At 47.2% G+C, this 13,022-nt stretch overlaps 1 protein-coding gene across 15 annotated transcripts in view; it reads left to right on the top strand.

The window, feature by feature from the left end:
* Positions 1-13,022, top strand: part of TRERF1 (transcriptional regulating factor 1) — a 206,674-nt gene that overhangs the window by 68,771 nt on the left and 124,881 nt on the right. The gene's annotated exons all lie outside the window — the stretch shown is intronic.

Below are 13,022 nucleotides of genomic sequence, written 5' to 3'. Positions count from 1 at the left end.
GAAGAATAAAGGCGGGCATTGAAATCCAGGCATGTGGTGTTAAGAATGGTTTGACTGGGTTAGTTTGTGATTTAGAAAAAGGATTAAACATATTGGGGTGGCAGAGCTCCATCACTTTCCAGTGGCCGTCTGGACCTTTCTCTTTGGTACGGTGGTAGGCTGGCAGCATTTCCAGTCTGCCCCTGAGTTCCATCTACCTTGCATGATCCTTATACTTATAACTGCAAAAAAACTAGGTTACACTTCACTCTCCCCAGAAAGAGAGTGTTTTATGAACACCCTGGATATAGAGAGGCTCTGAAAACTGCATTGGAGTGCCCTGGCCCTTTGCCAGATGACGGACTGGGGATTGCACTGGTGGAAGGAAGTGGCATCTTCCCTACGGTTTTCAAATCTTAATCTGCATGACCAGACTCCTCCTGAGGGACAAAGACAGGCACTAGAAGATTTGAGTTGAGGATTCAGGAGAAGATTGGGTGTGGGGGTGCATACACTCAGCATATGAATTTTGTATGGACTCATGAAATTGGGAGGTAGGAACGGGAAGCTGCTAGCTCCTGGGTTCTTGTCCTGCCCCTTTTGTGGGTGGCCTTGGTGGGTTACTTCCCCTCTCACAGCCTAGCTTCCTCATCTATAAAGTGAGCTTTGGGCCACCCCTCGGTGGGGGTTGGGGTTAAGGCTCCTGGGGATCCATGTGGATTTGCTCCTCAAAGTCCCTTCTAATTTAACATCCCTAACATCAGCTGCATTTAAATTCACTGCTCTCTTTGGATCAAATATCAGACGTTTGGTGAAATCATGGCTTCCTTGATATGCTGGAAATAAAGGTGACAGTTTAAAAAAAAAATAAATGTTTAAAAAGTTTTCTCAGTGCCAGTTACTTTAGTAAGTGTGGGATTTTTTTCTTTCTTTTTCTTGGTCTTAACCTGTAAGCGATTACAAGATCAAACGAGTTTCAGTTTGAGTCCTCCCTGCTTTACAGTCTGAACCTATATCACATTGACTTATCACATTTACTTTCAGCTAGTCTGGCTGTTCTTAGGGAGGCCCTATCAGCTGCAGTGTTCAGGCCTCAGGGTAGGAAGACGTGGTTTTGGGCAGTTTGGAAGCTGGATTTTCAGTGTTGCTATAGACCTGGCCCCTCTTTGCCTCTTTTCTGCAAACCACCACACCCCTCCCCAACCTGACTCAAGTGAGCTGTTTGTTATGCAGTGGTCTACTCAGGAAGAGTGTCTAAATTCCAACCATTTCCCAAATCCTTACCTCTTGCCCAGGACCAGACATTTACTGGGCCCAGTGCAATGGAAATGCGGGGCCTCTTGTTTAAGAATGACTAAGGATTTCAAGACAGGGACAACACAGCATTAAACCAAGTGGGGGGCCTTGTAAGCTTGTGAAGCTGGACTCTGCTCTCCTATCTTCCAATACCAGGACCATGGAGATCTATAAACACATTTCAAGAGTCATTATAAATTCCCTCAGAAGGAATTTGAGTTGTTTCTGTCATGGCCTGTGTGATTCAGGGCAGCTGTCCTGAGCATCTGTGTGTTTGGAAAATCACTCCAGCCCTGTGGACAGGGTTTGGATGGTGTTCATGGGTGCTGATGCGAGGTGCAGAGAAGGATGGTATACAAGGGGTTGTGTTGCCCAAGCAGCCCTAAGGATACTGGGGGGTCCTTTCTTGCAGGAACATCATTTGTTTTGCCTTTTAGAAAATCTTTGGATGAATTATCTATACAGTGGAATATTATTCAGTCATAAAAAGGTATGAAGTAATGATGCATGCTACAACATGGATGAATTTTGAAAACATTAAATGAAAGAAGCCAGACACAAAAGGCCACATACTGTATAGTTCTGTTTATGTGAAATGTCCGGAATGGGCAAGTCCATAAGATAGAAATTGGTGGCCAAGGGACGAGGAAAAGGAGGAGTGACCACTGATGGATATGTTTTTTTCTTGAAGGGGAAGGTGATGAAAATATTCTGAAATGAGGTGGTCATGATAGTTATACAACTTTGTGTTTTGTGAGTATGCTAAAAACCACCAAATTGGATAGGATTTTTTTTAAAAAAAGAAACTTTAATCTTCATTTATCTCTTTATTTTATGTCTTAGGTCAGGCTATGCACCGTGGGCAGGATCTAGTTCTCTGACTAGGGAGGGAACCCATGCCCCCTGCATTGGGAGTGGAGTCTTAACCACTGGTCCGCTAGGGAAGTTCCCGAATAGGGCAGTTTAAAAGGGTCAGTTTTATGGTTTGGGAACTATATCTCAATTTTTTTTAAACTAGAAGGAAAAAAAAAAAAGATCTAAGGTCTTTTGAGGGCTTGGCATTTAACTCTCTTACCCCTCTGCCCTTGATGGATGTGGCTGGTTCCTTGCAGGAGTGGCCGTTCTTCCCTTCCCTGAACCCCTTCCCTCTTCTTCCTGCCTCACCCTCGGTCACAGATCCTCTCTCAAGCAGCCCTCCTGCAAAGCCTGTTTTCCAGGAAAGATCTATTGGAAGTCTTCATGCTCAGTGGATCTGTGGCTGCTAAGACGCAGCCTCTCCCGAGGCATTTGCATATTAGCTTCTAAAGGGAGAAAGCTTTTAGGTGAGAAGAAGGAACGTTTAATTTTAGAATTCCAAGTAAGAGCAAGAAAGCTTGTGTGGAAGGTTATTCTTTTTCACGGGGTGGAGTACTCTCAGCGCCTCTAAGGCTCCGGGGCGGCAGGTCTCCTTTCCGCCCATGGATCTGGCCGACCCCGAGGCAGGGCCAGTCTGGTGACCAGTAGCAGGCCAAGAAACACCCTTTCGGGAGGAGCATCTTTGCGCAGACCCACCCAGGCTTCGTTTGACATTTTCCAAAGAGGTTGCCATTTTGATTTTGGGGGGCTGTTGGGAAGAAATAGCCCTTCTGGTCAGGTTCGTTTTTGCTCTGTGGCTGCACTTGGTTTTTGAGTCAGGTGGGCCCTGTTTGGGAGAGAGCCCTTCCCTGGCTCTTCTCTGCTCTTGTTCCTGTCAGTTCAGTGCTGCTGCCCTTCCCCGGGGCTCCTTCACCACCCCCACCCCCCCCCACTTCCCTCTTCACATCTCCTGCCACCTTCCTCGCTGTCACAGCCCCATCCTCCAAGATCTGATGTGGCCCAACCTTGGTCTCTCTGAGATTCCCCTTTAGTCACTGTTAAGCCCTCTTCCTTCATATTTTCTGCAGCTCTTGGATCCCAAGACCTTTATCTTAATCATGTTTGGATCTTCAATGCCTAACATGGTATTTGTACACAGTAAGCCCTTAATAAATGCTTTTGGATTACACTGAACCAAGATGGTGTTTGACCCTATGAGAAAAATGGACTCAGCGAGGGAGGTGCCGAGGACATTGTAAGCCTCAGGAATGACTTGATAAGAGACAAGGACATAGCTTGTGTGGTATGAAGGGTGGGAGACTGGGGACACCTCAGAGCTTCATGTCATGAGCTCAGGGCATCTCTGGAGCTTCCCCGTGGAGGAGCTGCTTCTGTGGAGTATCCTTTCCTGAAAGATGTCTTGAATTTCAGGCTTCTTCCTTAGCCAGAAGGACCTGCATGAACAAATATTTATTGTGTGTACTGCCATGCACTGATCTAGATTCTCCCACTTGATTGGAGCTCTTTTGGGTGGTGGAGGACCACAGCGCCTCTGAATATGTCCTGCCTGGCCTGGAAGAGTTGCTTTTCCTTGAGCCTCTTGAGTTTTCTCCAGATTCCTGGGGATGTTAAAGTCTTGAGTGATGGCTCATGGGAAAAGTGCATTGGTGCTTCTGTCTTAAACACTGCTGTTCACACCCTGCCTCTGAGGGGAGGGATGGACTTGAGAGTAAGACAGGGCTGTGTGTTCCACCACATTTATCTGGTGGATGAATGCGGCCCTGGCTGTGTCCGTCAGAGTCCCAGGATGAGATGACCGGCAAAGGGTTTACTGGGGAGACTTTAGTGAAGGGGAGTATTTAGAGAAGGCTGGTCAGGGTTAGGGAAGCCAAAGGGTAGGCAGGCACCCCTGGGGTTGGCAGCAGTGGGAAGCTGCTGTCTCCCCCCGGGCCAAGAGGACAGAGCTCCGGAGTTGGGAAGATGGGGCCCCTGACAATAGCTGTGACGCTGAAGGGATACAGCCACTGCCAAATTGTGGTGAAACAGAAGGAAAGTGTAAGTGTTAGTTGCTCAGTCGTGTGTGACTCTGCGTGACCCTATGGACTGTGTAGCCAGGCTCCTCTGTCCATGGGTTTCTGTAGGCAAGAATACTGGAGTAGGTTGCCATTTCCTTCTCCAGGGGATCCTCCCGACTCAAGGATCAAACCCGGGTCTCCTACATTGCAGGCAGATTCTTTATCATCTGAGCCACCAGGGAAACAGAAAGAAGAGGGGAATAAGTGCTTTGCCTTTGCCCAGTTCAGCTGGAAGCTTAGGGAGCCCAATTGCTGCAGTAGGTGGTCCAGTAAAGCAGAGAACCATGTGTGCTTCTGTGTGTGTGTGTGGTTGAGAATACCCACCACCCCCTGGCTGCTGGGGCATTCCAGTGCCCAGCTGGCTCTTATACATTTCTCAGGTTATTCAGGATGTGACCGGTCAGCCAGTGTTTCCTTCCTCCCAACATCATGGCTTGTAAAGAAGAAAGTAAGTACGCTGTCGACATCAGCAGGATGGGCACTGGGTATTTGACTGTAGCAGGAATAACATGACATTCATTGGCAGCAGGCACTCAGCATCCTAAGCATTTTCTCGGCATCCTCTTATTCAGTCTTTGCAATAACTCCAAGCAGGCAGGTACTGTTCTAATCCTCATCTTCAGAGTGGGACTGAGGGAGTTAGTGAGTTGCCCCGTTGCAACAGCTACAAGAGGCAAAGTTGATTCTGTCTTTGTCAGTCACTCTGATTTTGTCAGAGCGATGTGTCTGACTGCTGCATGCATACGTGCACCCGCCACTGCCTCCCCGGGTCCCCTTCCCCCGCCGTGGGGCCCTACCCTCGCTGTGGTCAGTACTGAGCTTGTGCTGGGATGGTCTTCCCACTTCCTCTCCACTTGACCCAATTGAACCCACTTTTGGGACCCAACTCAGATCTCACTTCCTCTGCGAGCCCTTCTCCAGCCATCCCAGCCCCCACGCCTCCCCCGCTCAGGCAGCGGCAGGGTACTGCCCACTCTCCCCTCCGGCCACTTTGAGTGTGTCCATCTCTTCAATCTCCAAGAAGGCTCCAGCTTTCTTCAGTACAGATGTTAGGTCCTGAGTGTTCTTGGAACCCTTCCCTTGCTCCAAAGTTTTAATTGAAGAGGCTAGAGTAATTATTCCAGGGTTCAGGGGACCAACAGTGATGGTGCCCATGGACCAACGACATAGGGGAGATGCCATCACCCCTGCAAAGCCTGGGGAAACTTCTTCAGAGGGAACTGCCCCAGAGCCCAGGGAGGGCCGGAGCCCTGGGAGAGGGGCCGCGTGGCAGGCGGTGATGGATCAGAGGGTTGGTTTTCTCCTTGGTTAGTAAATGCCCGCTGAGAGCCAGCAGGGAGGGGGTCTTTAAAAGGAAAGAGAATCAGCGAGAGATGAGGTCACAGAAGCTTATGGTCTCATTGAGTGTTTCCAGGAGAGATGACAGACACAAAGTGTCTCCCCCGGTGTATCAGCCCGGTGGCCACGCCCAATGGAGGTGGACATGTGAGGAGCTGGAATTGTCGCAGATCCCCTTCTTACAGGACAGGCAGTGGTGAGGGTAGTCCCATGGCCCCCGGGAGGATTTCCCCAAAGACCTCCCACAGGCCACAGAGGCAGTGGGGTGGAGCATAGCCAGTCTGCGTCTCAGCAGTTTTAAAGCCTCACGGTTCTTTTGAAATGTCTCTGAAGGTTCTTGGAACTTTGTGTAATTGCAGACATCCTTCACCTCTGGGGCTGACACCGAGGAGGGGGCTAAGCACCATGTCCCCCCCCCCCACCCCCGCTCCCCAGCCCGCCCCAAGCATCACCCGAGGCTCCCTGGTGTTGCGCAGGAAGAACCTCAGCCGCTCTCAGCGTGGTGTTGCTTAATCTCATTTTTCTCTATTCCTATTTTTTCCACCCACTCCTGTTAGCCTCAGCCCATCGACACTGGAAGGGCAGAGTGCGTTTCAGGGAAGCTGTTGGGAGGAGGAGAAGCAAATGGAAGGCAGAGAGCCTTTCTCTTGGGCCTCTCTGTGCTAAGTGTCTGTGGATTTTTCTTTCTGCTGAGCCTTGGATGGGCCAGGAGGTGCTTCAGACATTCTAAATGCCTCTTCTTCCCCAGAGCTCATCGCCCACCCTCTGAGCTCCAGGCCCTAGAGCTAATGGTTCTTGCTACCTGGAAAAACGCGCTCGCCCTCTGCATTGCCTTGTTAGACGCTAGGGAGCAGTGGGGTCTGTGGAGAATTCCGCGGCTTACCCTCCATCACGAGAGTTTCTGGGCTCGCGATCTTCAAGTTGCAGGTTTGAATGTTACTTGGAGTAGGTGTGGCTGCTTGGCTTGGCAGAGACTCAGGAAGGAAACTAGTAGGGGTGGGTAACACAGCCTGGGTGAAAACTTAGAGGCAGGAACCAGTGGAGACACTCCGGAGAGGAACAACTGTTCCGTGTGGCTGAAGCTTGGGAAGAAGGGGGAGATGAAGCTGAAAAGGCCAGCTGGGCCCCAGAAGGGACTTGACCGCTGTGCTTGGGCCTGTTTTCTACATCAGTTCTTGGGAAGCGCCAGGGCTTGGGTGTGGCTGGGGTCAGTTGTAGTGGTAGATTTGACCTCTGGGCAGGCTGCAGAAGCTAAGACCTGACTGGGGAGAAATTTTGCATTTTTCAAAAAAGGAGACATTTCTGCATATCAGACTGGATCACTCTCTGGTGCTGTGGCGTCTTGATACTGTGTAGGTTTCAGAGATCAGATAATGCTTTGGTTCAGGTTTTAAACTTTCATTATTCTTTATTACGTAAATAAAACATAATAACGATAAGCAAAGAGGAAAAGGAAGTGAAATTAGTGTTACCCATCATCCCGCCATAAAAATATGGAAACCATAATATAACTTTGAGAGAATGAACGTGGTACACAATGAAATCTGGTGGCCAAAATACTTTGGTGACCTGATGCGAAGAGCCAACTCATTAGAAAAAACCCCCATGCTGGGAAAGATTGAAGGCAAGAGGAGAAGAGGACGACAGAGGATGAGATGGTTGGATGGCATTACTGACTCGATGGACATGAGTTTGAGCAAACTCCGGGAGTTAGTGATGGATAGGGAAGCCTGGCGTGCTGCAGTCCCATAGGGTCGCAAAGAGTCGGACACGACTGAGTGATTGAACTGAACTGAACTGAAATATCATTTACATTGAAAACTTGGGTGTGGAGACTGCCCCAACACTTGTGTATTTACAAGGTGGAAGCAAACTGTAGGTGTTTTATTCTGTGTGTGTATGTATGTGTAATTTTTATCCCACTTAAAAACTACATGCTTGCCTCAAACTCAGACTGAAGGGTATAAAGAGAAACCCCCTGCCCACCTTCCCACTTTAGCCCCTAATTCTACTCCTCAGAGGTCACCTCTTTAAAAGTTTCCAGTGCATCTTGGAAGACATTGTGCTCAGTGAAAGAAGTCAGACAAAGACATGAAACTGTATGATATCACTTATATGTGAAATCTAAAAAATAAAACAAGCTAGTGAATATAATAAAAAAAAAGAGGCAGACACAAACAGGTGGTTGCCATTGAGGAGAAGAAGGTGGGAGGGGCAAAATAGGGATGGGGAGTAAGAGGTATAAACTATTAGCTATGAAATAAGCTACAAGGATATATTGTACAACACAGGGAATATGGGCAATGTTTTATTATAACTGTACATGCAATATAACCTTTAAAAATTATGAATCACTACATTGCACACTTGTAACTTATTTAAGATTGTGGTCAAGGAAGGGGCTTTCAGAAATCAGTGTTGTGGAGGTCAGGAAAGGGGAAGATGGAGAATTTTTGAGGCCTGGGCTGTGTCTGGATTTGTCCTGTGGATGCTGGTGAGGGGGAGGGTGCGTAGAGGTGAGTAAGACTGTGGACAGGGCCAGCTATGGTGTCCGATTTTACCTCCTGGGCGTGGAGAGATGGTTTGGGGTGGAGAGATGGCAGGCATGCAAATAAGCATGAGACATGTCAGGAAGCAGTGACCGTCACTGATAGATATTTATAAAAATACCCTTGTTTGACAAAATGAAAAGTTGGCACGTCTGTGTTAGTACCCTAAGTTAAAAAAAAAAAAAAGTTTTAACAATTGATGAATACTGAAAATCTGAGCGAGACAGCAGAACTGGATGGGGGTTTGTAAATATCATACTTGGTTCAGGTTTTGTATCCGGCTATGCAACCTGGGGCTGCACCTTAATTTTTTTAGATCTCTGTTTCCTTACCTGCCATAAATCAGGAGTCCTCAACCCTGGCTGCACATTAAAATCACCAGGAAACTTAACAGAAGAGAAAAAACCAATGTCAGAGCCCCTGTACGGTCCAGGTGTATCCAAATCTTTGCGAGTAGGGCCTGGGAATTTTTTGTTAAATTTTCTTCCAGTTTGGGAATTTTTTAATGCAGCCAACATTGAGAACCTCAGGATTAGGATCATCCTAATTGCACATTTTTGTCCTAAAATGTTATGATTCTATTTACTATATCCTACAATGTTGTTTCTTTTAATACTATGCACAAAATGTTATAAGCTTCTTACATATGAAGAAGTCTTACTTTTAATTTTTTTAAAAAAACAACTCCCCATAATTCTCATCAGGCCAATGGTTTAATGTCAATTTCCTTTGTCCAGTAAGTCAAAATCATAAACGTAGTAAAACATCAAATAATTGTTGACCCAGGAGTTGAAAGCATGGACTTTCACTTCTCATTCCCACATTTTAAAAAAGGTACTGACACCTCCATTTGTAAAGAAGACCCTGAAGAGTTCAGAGAGAAGACATTACTGGAAATGTGTTTTGCTAGAAGAATTGTGTATACCGTAAGTTCCAAACGAGGAGGTCCAGTCTCAGGTATCTTTATTGAATCTAGGTTCTACATGGAGTAGGAGGTGTTTAAAGAGGAGGTCCAGTCTGGGGTGTCTTTATCGGATCTAAGTTTTACATGGAGTAGGAGGTGTTTAAAGAGAGTCGGTGCTGTTTTATCTTCACCATTGAAGTTTTTGGTTTTGTCTCTTCCTAAATGAGTCATTTTTTAAAAAGGAACCTAACTTGGGGAGGTGGGGAAACCACTGCTGGGAGGTGCCAAGGAGGGGGTGGGCACTGAGGCTGACAGTCAGGGTACTGAGTTCACAATTGGGTGGTTGACCCAGGAGGGGCGGAACCAGGAACCTGTCTGCAGAGGGCATATCAGGACCAGTGGGACAGTTTGGTGGTAGTGATGCGGGGAGTGGGTGGGGAAGTTGGGATGAAATGGTAATGATGTTGTTTATTAATTTACTAAGTATTTTCTGGAACACACCCAACAGACATAGGACCTGGTATCAAGGCTCAATCCACATGTGCTAGGAAATTAAGAACAAAGGGGAAGGAGCTTTCTAGTTTTTCACTTCATCTGGGGACACAAATCATGAAGGTCAGGCATGTCTGTATTTCCTGCCTTTACAAGTAAGCAACCTGAAGTTACAGTGTCCCATACCAGTGTGAACGGTAGAAGTGAAAATGTTAGTCCCAGGCAGGATTTCAGAGGAGGAAATGTGGCATCCTGGAGACCCCATGGTGGAGGGCCAGGGGGTGTGATGAAACATACAGTGGAGTCAACCAGATGTTGGTGGAGAACCCTGTGGGACCTCCACACGTCACTTCCTCTTTCTGTGCTAATTTCTCCCACCTGAAAAATGATCTCACACACCTGAGTCCCCCAGATCCCTGATTGCTGATCAAAGTGTCCACTGCTCCTGTTGCCTGGGGAGGGAGGAGAGGGACAGAGAGTGGGGAGGTGTCGACAGGCCCCACGTGGAAACCAGAAAACCAGGGCAGCTGCGTGGGATTGGTCCCCGTGTTTGGGGTGAGAGAGGAGCACAGGGCAGGTGCTCTGGGCACTGGGAGGAGTTGCGTGTCTGTGGGATGTTGGCCGGGCACGCTCCTTTAATTCCATACCTACCCCTGCCTCCCAGGAGTGCTCATTTTCATCTTTTCTGAGTGCTGTCAACGTCCTGCAGTTGGGCTAGCATGTTTTCTAAGCTTGTCACAAACTTCCTGTTTAGGTCTGATCTGGGGCTTTGTGTGTTTCGAAACCCTGGCACTGACAGAAGTCCAGCGCTTCTCTCTTCATAGTCATGAAGAGCCCCTTTTGTCCTCCTGCCTTTTGCTGATTTTGGCCATCCTTCTTTGCAAACCTTCCCCCTGGGAAATGCTCTCTAGCTTCTGCACTTGCTCCTCTTAGGGAGGGTTGAGAGCTGTGAGATCTGAAGGTTGGAAGAAGGGAGGGCAGCACACTTATTGGGCCCCTTATATAATGCCAGGCACTGTGCTAGATGTTTTCCTACATTTCTTGTTTTATTTAGGCTTCACATTAGCTCATGCAGAACCAGACTCAGAGAGGGGAAGTGACCAGCGTAAGTTGGACAGCCACTGTGTGACAGGGTTAGGATTTGATCCCAGGCTTGATTCCAGAGCTCCTGGTATTTCCACTGTGCCTTTGGTTCCATGGGTTTGGCGAGATCTTGATTTCTTAGTGGGCATCTTGGTGAATAGGATTGCCTTCCCCTCCATCGGTTCCTCCTGGACCTTGTTGGTTTGTTTTTAGTTTGGAGTATAATTGGCTTTGAGGGCTTCCCTGGTAACTCAGCTAGTAAAGAATCCGCCTGCAATGCAGGAGACCCTGGTTCGATCCCTGGATTGGGAAGATCCCCTGGAGGAGGGCATGGCAACTCACTCCGGTGTTCTTGCCTGGAGAATCCCCATAGACAGAGGAGCCTGGTGGGCTATAGTCCATGGGGCTGCAAAGAGTCGGGCACGACTGAGCACAGCACGTAATTGCTTTACGGTGTTGTGTTGGTTTCCACTGTACGTCGGCGTGAATCAGCCACAAGTATACACACGTCCCCTCCTCCCTGACCCTCCCTCCGCCCTGCAGCCCATCCCACTCCTCTCGGTTGTCACGGAACACCAGGTTGAGCTTCCAGTGTTACAGGGCAGTCTCCCACTAGCTCTCTGTTCTACATGTGGTAATGTGTATGTTTCAGTGCTACTCTGTCAATTTGTCCCACGCTCTCCGTCCCCTGCTGTGTCCCCAAGCCTCCCAGAGCCTTGTTATTCAGGTGCTGTCCATTCTGTCTGCATAGTGTGTGATCTGATGGCCCATGAGTGCCCTGTTGACTTTCACTTTTCCCAACCATCCTCCTGCTTTGGCCCCGGAATTCTTAGAATTAAAAAAAAAAAAATTTATTGGAGTGTAGTTACTTTACAACAATTTCTGCTATGCAGCAAAGTGATTCAGCTATATATATATAATATATCCCCTCTCTTTTGGATTTCCTTCCCATTTAGGTCACCGCAGAGCATTGAGTAGAGTTCCCTGTACTATACAGAAGGTTCTTGATAGTTCTCTATTTTATACATAGTAATGTATATATGCCGATCCCTGTCTTCCCATTCATCTCACCCTCCACCCCTTTCTCCCCTTGGTGTCCATACATTTGTTTTCTACATCTGTGTCTCTATTTCGGCTTTACAAATAGGTTCATCTGTACCATTTTTCTAGAGGGACTCTTAATTTTTTTTTTTTTGCATGGTCCCCAGCTGATAGTTGAAATGGGTTAAGGCCAACTCCCTATTTCCCAGAAGTGGAGGATCCTCTTCCCTACGTTTACCAGCCTGCTGGTCACCGTGAACTCCATTCAGCCAGATTTGGATTGCTCACATTTTAAGCTCTTCCCATGAAGGAGGGAGGAAGATAGGATATCTGTGTGAGGGCAAGCAGATAGCTAAGCAGGGGTTCCAAGACCTTGAATACGCAGGAGGCGGACAGAGAGCTCCATCAAGCCATCCTCATTATTATCATGGTGGCTGTTACAGGGTGTCAGACTCTGGGGGCTCCTACAAAGGAAGAATAGTTACCCTTCCAAAACTTCAGGAATGCCCTGTGTCCCTTCCCTTACCTGTCCCAGTTCTCTTGTATTTTCTTATATTTATACTTCTAGAAGTATATTGTCTGCACTCCATCAGAATTGTTCTGTAGATCAAGTAACATCTACCGTTGTAGACTCTGTGTTGAGCAGTGGGCAGTTCCAAGCATTCAACACATATATTAATTACCCTCAAGGGATGTGCTGTCTGCTTGGAAACTCAGCAGATGGAACACTTGCCAAGAGAAGCTAAATGCAGTGAACTCACAAGAACACGGATTGCTCAGCAAGTTGGGACTCAAATAGGGTGCTCAGAGGGGTGGAGCTCAGAGGGGACACTGGGACCTTGAGGGGCGCATGGGGTGGAGCATGCATGTGGGAAACAAGATTGAAGAAGGCTCCTTCCAATTATATAGGACAGCAATGGGTAAAAACATTGCTGTGAGCTATGATAAATACTCTCCACATACTCAACAAGGAGAGAAAACAAAATCAGAAAAGAGAAGAGAAATAGAAGACGTAAAAAAGATTCCAGTGGAACTTTTAGAGCTGAAAGATACAGCATTGGAAACAAAAAACATACTGGATGAGATTAAAGTAGATTAGACACCAACTTGAAGTCATGGCAATAGAAACTGTCCAAGAAGAAGCACAGAGATATTTAAAACAAAAGCATAGCATTGACTTGTGGGACATTAAGTGGTCTAACACATCTGTAAGTGAAGTCTCAGTGGGAGAGGGAAAAATACTTGAACAAATAATGGAGAAAAATTTTCATAATTCCGTGAAGACTATAATTCAATGATTGGAAAACTATGACTTGCAGGCCAACTATGGCCTGGAGCCTATTTTTGTATATAAAGTCTTATTGGAACAGAAAAACCAAACAAGACAATGGTGTGGGAAGGTTCATCTGGATGTGTCCCCTGAACCAGGGG

The sequence above is a fragment of the Cervus elaphus genome, chromosome 7 (genome assembly GCF_910594005.1).
Source record: "Cervus elaphus chromosome 7, mCerEla1.1, whole genome shotgun sequence".
In the NCBI taxonomy this organism is placed as follows: Eukaryota; Metazoa; Chordata; class Mammalia; order Artiodactyla; family Cervidae; genus Cervus; species Cervus elaphus.
The sequence above is the reverse complement of the archived record's forward strand: the minus strand, read 5'-3'. Positions and strand labels throughout refer to the sequence as shown.